This window comes from Microcaecilia unicolor, chromosome 3, assembly GCF_901765095.1.
Source record: "Microcaecilia unicolor chromosome 3, aMicUni1.1, whole genome shotgun sequence".
In the NCBI taxonomy this organism is placed as follows: Eukaryota; Metazoa; Chordata; class Amphibia; order Gymnophiona; family Siphonopidae; genus Microcaecilia; species Microcaecilia unicolor.
Window position 1 is genome coordinate 256,477,582 of NC_044033.1, and position 12,848 is coordinate 256,490,429.

The following is a 12,848-nucleotide window of genomic DNA, read 5'->3' on the forward strand; positions in this document are numbered from 1 at the left end:
ACAATTCCAAAAGCTGATTAAAGGCTTCCAACTTTAGTTTCAGTATTAGTTCTAGGCTCATGTTTTGCTCTAGACCAAGTCATCCTATTGTTTGAAACAGTGCTGGGCAAAATAGTAGAAACTATTATAAAGAATTATAGAACACATAGACAAACATGCTTTAATGGGACAGAGTCAACGGAAGTCTTGATTCACCAACTTGCTTAATTTCTTTGAAGGCATGAATAAACATGTGGATAAAGGTGAGCCAGTTGATGTAGAGTATCTAGATTTTCACAAAGTTTTTGATAAAGTTCCTCACGAGAGACTCCTGAGAAAATTAAAGAGTCATGGCATAAAAGGCAAGGTTCTGGTGTGGATTAGGAAAACACGCTTCAAAAGTGCCAAATCCTCTGAGAAAAGTTGCACTGGCTCCCAAAGTACGGATCACCTTCAAAATCTGTACCTTAGTCCACAAAATCATGTACGGCGTAGTCCCAGGATACATGACAGTTACCAATAAGAAACAAAATCAGATCGTCAAGATCCTACCTAAACCTACACTACCCAAATTGCAAAGGAATGAAATACAAAACAACTTACGCAGCCGGTTTCTCCTACATAAGCGCACAACTATGGAATAGGCTCCCAAAAGCTGTGAAAACAATCCACGACCACTTGAACTTCAGGATATCACTAAAAACCTACCTCTTCAAAAAGGCCTACCCCAACGACCCCACGTAACCCTCTTCACCTACCAACACAGCATGACTATGATCGAACAGGACATCACGCAATCTTCATCCATTCCGACCCTCCACTTATACCTCATACGATCATTATACAACTTTGTATTTGTTATCCACCGACTGGGCAAACGCCTTTGATGGTACTATGTAAGCCACATTGAGCCTGCAAATAGGTGGGAAAATGTGGGGTACAAATGCAACAAATAAATTAATGGAAAGAAAACAGAGGGTAGGTTTAAATGGTCATTTCTCTCAATGGAGGAGGGTGAACACTGGAGTGCCATAGGTATCAGTACTGGGACTGTGCTGTTTAACATATTTATAAATGAGCTGGAAATTGGAATGAATAAGGTGATTAAATCTGAAGATTACACAAAACAATCAAAGGTTGTTAAAACATATGCGGACCGTGAAATATTGCCAGACAAAAGGTCAGCGACGGGGAATCACCCTGGAATATTCCTTAGTGGATCTTGGTGGGAGGACGGGCAATTTATCGTTCCTAACAGTTCAGAGTCTGGTTTGCCACATTTTCATGATGAAAGTGATACAAATAAATCAGAATTTCATTTTGGACAGCACTTGGTAAATTATTATTCAGTTGTGAGGATGTTACCAGAAACTTTCTTATAATCAAAGCTATACTGAGATTTAGGCTCATCTCAGAAATGGCTTATTCAGCATTCGTTTGTCCAGTTTAAACATTTCAAACATATCCCCCCCCCCCCCACACACACACATATTAAGTTGTGGAATCTGTCAAAAGAGGCTGTAGTCAAGGCAATCCACACTGCAGGATTTAAAAAAAGAAGTTTCTGGTGGAAATGTCCATACTTTAACTTAACCAGCTTGGAAAAGTCACCGTTCCATCCCTGGAAAGAAGCTAGAGAAACAGATCTACACTGGGACTGGAGGCAGGATGCTGGGCAGTTTGGACCTTGGACTGACTCAACATGGGGTTTTTAATTACAATCATATGATTAGGGTCTATTGGCATCTATTATAGTGAACAAGTTTCAGACTGCAGCTGAGTGATCAATAATTTAGAGGGAATATTAACTTATATTGTCCTGCTGCTGAAGTGTCATTCCGATATAGCATTGTCTGTCCGTCCGATCAACTGATGTTTGCCATATTTTGATAGAGAGATGCATAAATTACAATGTGACAAGCTGGTAACTTGTTGCCCAAAAAATGCCAGGCTGCACAGAGAGAGGCGTAACTAGAACAAAGGTGTTCATGCCCCTGTACAAGTCATTAGCGAGAGCCCACTTGGAGTACTGTCCAGTTTTGGAACCCATATCTCTTCAAAGGCATAAAAAGACTCGAGGCTTTTCAGAGGAAGGGTTGTGCCGTAAGATGTATGAGAGACTAGAGGTCTTTGAATACATATACCATGAGAGAGAGAGAGAGAGAGAGAGGTGATACAATACAGACATTTAAGTACTTAAATGTATGAACATTCAAACATCTTCCAGAAACATGGGGGCAATAGAATTACAAACAAAAAAAACAGCACCACGGGCCTTTAAAAATGGAACACAGTTCTTTAATGAATGAGCCTTGACAAAAAGACCCGACACGGGCCGTGTTTCGGTGACTAGCACCTGCGTCAGGGGTCACAGTGATGACATGGAAAACTTGGGGAATAACTCGAATATATTCCTCTACAATATATTATTCCTTACCCCACGTCTCATGTAGTAAAAGCTACAAAGCACCAAGGCACTTTCACTTTCTGTATCAAAATGGATGAATTACAGCACATGAATGGAGGTTACAGGGAGGTAGACTTAGAAGCAACATTTAGAAACACCTCTTCATCTAGGGGGTTCACGTGATGCACGGCTAGAAAGTGGCTGTCGTCGTGCAGAGCTCCCCCTCCTTGCCTGAGTTGTTAAACCTTGCTTTCTCTACCTCACCAGCTCTCCCTCCACTAGTCCGTTCCCCTCTCTCTCCTTCCCCTCATTCCTTTTCCTCCTTTCCTGAAGTTACTATTGAGGAAACTACACTTCTCCTTTCTTCCTCAAAATGTACCACCTGTTCCTCTGATCCCATTCCCACCCACCTTCTTAATGCCATCTCTCCTACTCTTATTCCTTTTATCTGTCACATTCTCAACCTCTCACTTTCCACTGCGACTGTCCCTGCTGCCTTTAAACATGCTGTGGTCACACCTCTCCTTAAGAAGCCTTCACTTGACCCTACTTGTCCCTCTAATTACCGACCCATCTCCCTCCTTCCTTTTCTCTCCAAATTACTTGAGCGTGCTGTTCACCGCCGCTGCCTTGATTTTCTCTCCTCACATGCTATTCTTGACCCATTACAATCTGGTTTTCGCCCTCTCCACTCAACTGAAACTGCGCTTACTAAAGTCTCCAATGACCTATTACTGGCTAAATCCAGAGGCCAATATTCCATCCTCATTCTTCTTGATCTTTCCGCTGCTTTTGACACTGTCGATCACAGCATACTTCTCGATACCCTGTCCTCACTTGGATTCCAGGGCTCTGTCCTTTCCTGGTTCTCTTCCTACCTCTCCCTCCGCACCTTTAGTGTTCACTCTGGTGGATCCTCTTCTACTTCTATCCCTCTGCCTGTCGGCGTACCTCAGGGTTCTGTTCTTGGTCCCCTCCTCTTTTCTATCTACACTTCTTCCCTTGGTTCATTAATCTCATCCCATGGCTTTTCCTACCACCTCTATGCTGATGACTCCCAAATCTACCTTTCTACCCCTGATATCTCACCTTGCATCCAAACCAAAGTTTCAGCGTGCTTGTCTGACATTGCTGCCTGGATGTCTCAACGCCACCTGAAATTAAATATGACCAAAACCGAGCTTCTCATTTTCCCCCCCCAAACCCACCTCCCCGCTCCCCCCGTTTTCTATTTCTGTTGATGGCTCTCTCATTCTCCGTCTCCTCAGCTCGAAACCTTGGGGTCATCTTTGACTCTTCTCTCTCCTTCTCTGCTCATATCCAGCAGACCGCCAAGACCTGTCGTTTCTTTCTTTACAACATCCGTAAAATCCGCCTCTTTCTTTCCGAGCACTCTACCAAAACCCTCATCCACACCCTTGTCACCTCTCGTTTAGACTACTGCAATCTGCTTCTTGCTGGCCTCCCACTTAGTCACCTCTCCCCTCTCCAGTCAGTTCAAAACTCTGCTGCCCGTCTCATCTTCCGCCAGGGTCGCTTTACTCATTCTACCCCTCTCCTCAAGACCCTTCACTGGCTCCCTATCCGTTTTCGCATCCTGTTCAAACTTCTTCTACTAACCTATAAATGTACTCACTCTGCTGCTCCCCAGTATCTCTCCACACTCGTCCTTCCCTACACCCCTTCCCGTGCACTCCGCTCCATGGATAAATCCTTCTTATCTGTTCCCTTCTCCACTACTGCCAACTCCAGACTTCGCGCCTTCTGTCTCGCTGCACCCTACGCCTGGAATAAACTTCCTGAGCCCTTACGTCTTGCCCCATCCTTGGCCAACTTTAAATCTAGACTGAAAACCCACCTCTTTAACACTGCTTTTGACTCGTAACCACTTGTAACCACTCGCCTCCACCTACCCTCCTCTCTTCCTTCCCGTTCACATTAATTGATTTGATTTGCTTACTTTATTTATTTTTTGTCTATTAGATTGTAAGCTCTTTGAGCAGGGACTGTCTTTCTTCTATGTTTGTACAGCGCTGCGTATGCCTTGTAGCGCTATAGAAATGCTAAATAGTAGTAGTAGTAAAGCAGCAAAACGCGACCAGTATACTGGTGAATACCACCCGAGTGCAGGAGAGACATCGTGCCAGCTTTTGTGCTGGCGAAAAGTGAGCAAAAGAGGCAGATGGCGGCGAAATCGGGGAAAAGGGAGGGGACGCGAAGCCGGGTGCCTGAACCCAAGATGGTGGCCGCAGTTAGCGGGAGTCCTCCGACGGTGAGCTCCGCGTGGGCTGCAGAAGTAGCAGCAGAGGTTTCCTCGATGGTGGAGGCTTCCGTAGACCTGAAACTGCAAAAGATCGCAGAACAGTTGCAGGGGATAGATGACAAGCTGGGAGGCATTCAGATGGAGTTTGCCCAATACAAACAACGGCTGTCAGAAGTCGAAGAATTAGTGCAACGGCAGGAAAACTCGGACAAGGCCCTGAAACAGAAGGTGGAGCGCCTGGAGGCTAAACTGGAGGACCTTGAAAACAGGGCGCGGAGGAGTAATATCAGGATGATAGGTCTTCCGGAAACCATTAAGGAAGCTGACCTGAGATCGTTCCTGGAATCCTGGCTACCTAAAACGCTCCAACTAACACTAGAAACGGGCCCGCTGAGGGTGGAATGCGCCAACAGGTTGGGGCCCCTGAGAAAAGATGACCCGAGGCCCAGAGTAGTGATATTTAAAGTGCTGAACTTCGCTCACAAACAGGAGATATTTCAAGCGCTCAGGAAATTGGAGCACCTGAAATATGAGAACTCAGTGGTGCGCTGTTTCTAAGACTTTGCCACGGCGGTGTCCCAGCAGCGGAGAGTGTATCGAGATGTATGCCAACTTCTGTTTAAGAAAAAGGTTCAATTCGCCCTGCTTTACCCCGCAAGGCTGAAGATCTGGTACAAGGGGTCCCAGCAGTTCTTGATTTCCGATCTGACGAAGAAGGGCAACCTTCGAAAGCTAATCAAGAAATGTATTAAGTTATGCCCAATAAAAAAGGTATCATCTTATTTTCTTTTCCATGTTTTATTTTGTTTGATTTCTATTGATAACCTTCAACACGGTAGAGGAAGCGTCGAAGTTTGCACAACAAGCTGTGATGGCTGAGGGACCAGCATGAGCAGCCCTGTCTTGAAGACAAGGAACTTGGTACAAAAGCCTGACGGGTTTGAATGATTTTGGTACCTGGCGAGAGGCTGGAACGAGGCGTTCATGTGAGCGCACTGAGTTTTTCTTGCACTATATTAATCAATATGTTATTTGCACTGTTGCTGGGTTGGTTTTGGGATGGGGACCTGGGGGACTGTTGTTCTATTATGTTAGCTTATGGGGGTTCCTGCATCGGTAGATGGTAGAGAGCTATGTGGTAAGGGAGGAATTATGGGATCATGAGTATTTGTATGGGTTAGATATAAGTGGGTGAATGATATGTCTGGAATGAGATTGAACATAGGTAAGGAGGGAGCTCGCGTGATTTGGCTTTCTAGGAGCCATGAGGAGTTATACAGGGGGTGAGCGGGGAGGGAGGGGCTGAAGAGATATCTGGGAGAAGTGGGGAGGAGCAATTCTTGGACTGAATGGCTGATGGGGGGGGGGCCTAAGGGCTGGGGGGGCCTCCTCTTGTTTTTAGGTGAGATTTGCATAATTAGAATAAATGATTACTGGGTTTATGGGATCACTTAAAATAATTTCGTGGAATGTGTGTGGGGGGTTTTTCCTTCCCCATTAAGCGCAATAAGGTACTACAGGCGTTGCAGAGGCAGAGGGCTGATGTGGCTCTCCTTCAGGAGACGCACCTGTCCTCGGGAGAACATGCTAAATTTAAAAGAGGGTGGGTGGGCTCTTTAGTGGAAGCCCCGGCGGTGGGTCGGAAGGCAGGGGTGATGATCCTTTTTAGGAAAGGCATCCCGCTTCAGATCAACTCCGTCTGAGCTGATCCAGAGGGTAGGTGGGTCTTGGCTAAAGTGGAGATAAATGGCCGCCCTTTGGTGTTTTGTAATGTCTATGTCTAGGCCCTGATTCAGAGACTGTCTCCGCACGCAGAAGGGGAGCTGATTGTAGGAGGAGACTTCAATTTAGTGTTTGATCCTCTCGTAGATCGCTCTACTCCGGGTGGCCAGAATTCGGGGGGGGGGGGGGGGGTTGCAGAGCGCTATCTTCCTTGTGTAAAGCTCTGGCGCTGGTTGATGTGTGGCAGATGTTACATTCGTCTGAGAGGGACTATACCTATCTTTCCAGGGCACATGGCTCTCAATCCCGTCTTGATTATGTTTGTTTCTTGTTCCTTATTTTCTCAGGTGCAACAGGCGGAGATCGATCCATATGCAGTATCCGACCATGCTTTGGTTTGGCTGGTGTTAAAAGACAAGCTGAGAGGCTCGGGTACTTGGATGTGGAAATACCCTTTGGAGTTGGTGAGGGACTCGAAATTTCATAAGCATTTGTTGGATAGATGGGAGGATTACGTTTACCATAATGGAGCTCATGCAGATCAGCCTGCTCTATTCTGGGAAACGGCAAAGGCCGTACTGCAAGGGGATATCATATCGTATTCAGCGAACAAACGGGAAATGAGGGACAGGGAAATTGTCCATCTGGGAGTTTTGGTTCAGAGGCTGCGGACAGAATATGGACACTTGCCTACGGTGGCACGCAGGGCGGCTTTGTTGGAGACACAGAAAGAGCTTAATGAATTATTACATCAAAGGGCGGTCAAGACTCAGCTATACTATAAATATCGTCTTTTCCAACATGGTAATAACGCAGGACGCTTGCTGGCTAGGATGCTTCATAGAAAGGGGGGTGTTAATCGCATTGTACAGTTGAAGGCTAAGGATGGGAGGATAATGAGAGAGGCTAGGGATATCGCGGACACTTTTGGTCAGTTTTACGAAGCGCTGTATGCCTCTGACCAGGATGCTGTGTTGGACAGTACTATGTATTTGGATAACTTGGTTTTACCCCGCCTCTCAGATCGACAGAGGAAGAGTCTGAATGCACCGTTTACAGTTATAGAGTTCTATAAGCAGTTTTTTGATCAGGTCAAGATGCTGTTAATGACCCTGTCCAACTCGATGGTGGCTACACAGGCACTCTCTGGCACATTTCAGGAGGCCCAAATTGTTGTGATGCCTAAAGAGGGGAAAAACGCGGCGGAGCCCGAATCTTACAGACCCCTCTCTTTGATAAACGTGGACGCGAAGCTATACGCTAAAGTCTTGGCCAATAGATTAGCAATAGTCTTACCGTCCTTGGTTGAGGTGTCCCAGGTGGGTTTTGTGAGGGGGAGGACAGCAGTGAAAAATGTTCGATCTATCTTGACCTCTCTGGAGGTTGTGGCCCGGGAACGCCTGTCTTCGCTTTTAGTCAGCTTTGATGTGGAAAAGGCGTTCGACCGGGTCAGCTGGTCATATTTGTTCGCCGTCTTAAGATATTATGGTTTTGAGGGCTTTTTCTTAGAGGCTATTAAGGTTTTATACTCGGAACTGAGGGCCTACGTATGGGTGAATGGAGAGCACTCAGGATCCTTCCGGATTCAGAGGGACGAAACGGGGTGTCCCCTGTCTCCTCTTTTGTTCATATTATCCTTGGATCCTCTTATCCGTGAAATTATACAGCACCCAGTGATCAAGGGTGTACAGGTTGGAAATTCGGAGTTTCTGCTCTCCGCTTTTGCAGACGATTTGCTCGTGTATGTTACGGAGCCACGCACTTCTTTAACAGCTCTTTTGGAGCTCTTTAATGAATTTGGAGATTTTGCGGGGTTCCGTCTCAATTATAGCAAATCGTTGGCGGATGGAGTACGGCAGGATTAGGGTGAGGAATTTCCTCTTCGATGGGTGCAGGGATCCTTTAAATACCTGGGCTTGCATATATCGATGAAAGTCTCCCAAGTTGTATCACCTAAATGGTTCTAGATTGGTGAGGGCCACGAAGGAGAGACTGCACGCTTGGCAGTCTTTGCCGTTGTCGCTTTCTGGGCGGATTCAGTTGTTCAGAATGGTAGAATTCCCTAGATGGTTATATCTGTTACATTTGCTGCCCATTTATTTGAGCGCAAGAGATCTGACTGTTGAAAAGGGCAATTAGACGTTTCTGTTGGGGAGGTAGGAAGGCAAAATTGCCGCTGCACATTTTGCAAGGGACATGGAGAGGAGGCGGCCTGGGTTTACCAGATTTACGACGGTATAATTGGGCTTGTCTTTTGCGTTATCTTGGAGATTGGTTCTTAGCTCGGGATGATTATACCTGGAGACGTTTGGAAAGTCAATACTATGCACCTTGCCATTTTCACTTCCTTTTACAGGCTCCCAGCAAGTCGCTTCCAGCTGATTTGCGTACCAGTATATTAGTGACCCCTATGCGGAGTCTCTGGAAAGATATGATGCGGATGTTTGGTTTGAGTCGGTGCACCTCAGATCTTCTGCCTATCCAGGGAAACTTGCTGTTCCGGCCGGGCTCGGAGAATGTGGTTTTTCAGATATGGGCGCAACATGGGATAACCAGGCTGGAGCATGTGTTGAACCGACAGGGTTTAATGTTGAATCTGGGAGCACTGGGGTTAGGTTACGATATGGGACGTGCTTTTGCCCATGCCCAGTTGAAACATTATGTAGACTCATTAGAAAAAGAGGCCTTGGGCTCTGGGCACTGTCGCCTTCTGTGGCAGTTTTTTCATTCAGTACAGAGTCTTTCTATTTCTGGGTTACATAAGGTGCTAGGGAAGTCTCTAGTGCCCAAGGATTGAGAGCGTATTCAACAGCGGTGGGCAGGGGACTTGGAAAGGCCGCATATCACCTTAGACTTTGATGCTTTGACAACCAGAATACCAAGCCTGACGGGCAATGCAGGACTTAAGAGAATGCCAATATCGTATTCTGCATAGGGCCGACCTAAGAAAGGCTCAGGTATTTAAGATGGGAGGGATATCCACGCCTTTGTGTGGGAAGTGTGGGAGGGCTCCGGGGTCTCTTTTTCATTGTTTGTGGAGTTGTTATAAGGTGAGACATTTTTGGGACTCCATTGTTCAGTATCTGGCGGACCTTTTGAATTCGAGTCACGTGTTCCCCTACGGGAATTTTGTTAGACAAATATGAGGCCTTCCTTTTACAAGGTGGTTCAGCCCGCCAATTGGTTTGGAAAGCCTTTTTGATTGGCAAGAGGCTAATATTAAACCAATGGGTGGTGGAGACCCCCCCCCCCCCGGATTTTTGGCACTGGCGGAACAAACTGTATGAGTTCATGTTGTTTGAAAGGAGGGGTGTAGGCAGCTTCCCTGGGCGACAGAGGTTTCTGGACATCTGGGGGCCGTATATCCAAAGTTTGGGCGTACAATGAGACGAGGCTATCCATTGTTGATAGAAATTGGGGGTCTGGATATTTCTCAGCAGGGGAGGGAGGAAGATTACCAGTGTTTGTTTTATTGCTATAATTATTTTTAAATAAAACTTATTATTCACTATAAGGTTTAGAGAGGGGATGGGGTTTAGGGGTGGGATGGGGGACATAGATGAGTTAATAGTTTGATGTTAACAGAGTTACGAAGGAGGGGAGGGGGGGACATATAATAAAATGTTGATGATAATGCTGAATGTTAGCTTTTCGAGATATGGATATGTTAACTAATATGGTACAAGTTGAGTTTCTTGGTTGTATTGTACTTATATCATCAATAAAAATTGTTGAGACATAGAAACACTTCTTCAGAGAGGGAAAGGGAAAAGGGACTTGATATACCGCCTTTCTGAGGTTTTTGCAACTACATTCAAAGTGGTTTACATATATTCAGGTACTTATTTGTACCAGGGGCAATGGAGGGTAGTAGATGCCTGGAACAGTAGAATCAAAAATGGTGAGCAAATTCGTAAAAATGCATGGGATAGACACAGGGAATGCCAAAATAGAAATAGGATGGAAACAGAGGTGTTTTCTTGGGCAAGAGTACTGGGAACAGAGGCCGATACTTCTACAGTCCGTGTCCCACAAATGGCAAAATGAAAGAAAATTAGCCAAATCCAGCATGGGGGGAACTAGCCAATGCTGGACAGACTTCTATATTCTGTATCCAGCAAGAAACGGGTGAAGCTTCGGCAACTCCAGTACTGTAGATCACTTGATTTTCACACTCTGCGAGTGAGGGTGCTGTGCAGCTCAGGGGTAAGATATGTTGACTGGTAAGCTGGAATCTTGGTTATAACCACATATCATCCCTATCATGGTTGGCATGGTGGAGACCTGACCTTCATAGTCTGGTTTCTAACCCCTATATTATAGCCAGTCATCCATTATTTCAGCATTTACCTGTTGTAAAGTCTGCTGTAGAAATTGTTCTGTTGCAGCTGCAGTGGAGAGTGTTATCAGTTATAAGATTTCCCCCAATTCCCCGTCACTTGGCTCTGGCTTCTATTGTCACTTCTCTCTCTTCTTTAGTTGGCCAGTTTCTGTAGTTCTGCTATCAGAGCAAATAAAATTTGAAGGTGTAGTTCTGGGAGGGAAGCTCTCTTCCATTTACTGTTTTAAATCTCTCGTTGTTCTAACAATCTTGATCCTTTGATGTTTCATTTCTGTCCCTAGTGATGCTGCAGTTCCTTCAACATAGTTGTTCAAGGAGGAAGAATAGTCACCTTTCTCCTCCTCTTTGGTGATCTTGACTGCCCCTTAATGCAAATTGTGGCTTAACGGTACTGATCATAGTTTCAAATGCGACACGCATGGTACACAAAGTATATATCTTTTCCTCTCCTAGACCCTTGAATGCTTCTGTTTCCATCCAGGTTCGATCAATCCCATCTCGTTTTCTTTCAGCTGTTAGCCTGTCCTTCTTGCATTATCTGCCACTAGCCTCTCACTTATCACCCTTATTATCCTGGCATCTTGCTCTTGCTTCTCCTTAGCTGTAACCATTGATTTCAACCTTGGCATGCTGCGCATTACCTGTTTCAGGACCTCTCTTCTGGTGCTCCTGGCGGCAGTTTTTGGTTATTTCTCTTCCTTCATCTTCCTCCAGTTAAGCTAGCATCAGTCAGGTTCTCCTTTTGTTCAATGTGTTGCCGTTTGCAGCTTGTCCACTGGTCATTTTGCTCTTTCCTCTTCTTGTATTCCCAATCTTTTGTTTGGTTGCAACACAGTCTCCTTTATCGTCAGGAGCCAATGACCCATACCACACTCAAATTTTTCATTCCTTTGCACATTCGGCTCTTGCTGTAGTGGATCTATCAATATTCATTTAATTTTGATAACAGCTTTCAGATGTGAACAGTGGAAGGGGTAATGTGTACAACCAGGGCTGTGCAGTTGGTCCATCAACCCTCTGACTTTAACCGATAGGCTTTAAATATTTTGCTATGATTTTAAAATACCAATATAAAACTTTAGATCCAGGACCCCCCCCCCCAAAAAAAAAATATATATATATATATATATATATATATATATGTTCAATTTTACCATATATTTTTATTTTTGAAACTGGAAGCAAAAGGTGGTACATTTTTACCAACTCTTACTCCACCCAAAGCTTCTGACTCAACTCCACAGCCCTGGACACCACCTACGTTCCCAACAGACCTTCAAATACGCTCACATTTAGTACCTGGTACCTCAGTGAGATGCATTCTTATGCGTCCCTGAGTCAGCACATGAAGTAAAACAAAAAGCACCACTTGCATTTACAACTTGTGGCCAGGCTGTAGCTTTAGCACTTGCTGCCATGCTGAAGTTGGATTTAGTGCAGTGGGATTCACAATACATCTTATGAAATGACTCAGCGCTTTATTAGTAATTTTCTAGCCCCCCCCCCCCCAATCTTCATGGGGCGCTTTTCAGCATGGAAAGATTGACCTATAAACCAAGGTTGAGTCTGGTCTTCTTTGGCCAATAAACACATTGATTTTAAAAGTAAAGCATAAACACACGAGCTGGATGGGGTGGACAGTCATTGTGCCCAACAGCACTCATCAGCTCTGTCCAGGCCATCTGAACTAACACATGCCCCCCCCCCCCCCCCCACCCTGAAGGCAAGTGCCTATCAATGACTGAAAATATTTGATTATGACCTGACCGCTGATAACCAGAAAAGCAGAAGCCTTTAAACCAAGAGCTGGGAAGGCTGATGTAGCCACTTATGCTTTACCCATAATCACCCTGTTTTGGAGCAGTGTTGTAGGATAAATGTTTATAATTGATCTATTTTTAATCTTGGTCCTAAACCTGCCTGCTCACCCTTAGCAGCCAGCACCTTGAATCCTTCGCTTCAAGCTTTGCTACAAGATACTGCCCCAACACATCAGTAGCAGTAAAATGTTCATGCCTTCTCTAGCTCCTGTACCCTTCCCTTCAGACAGTGGAGGCATCTCACAGCAGAAAAATTCATGCCTTCTCAGCCCCTACACCCTTTCAGCTGAAGGGTCAGTTTAGCTCATCACCAAC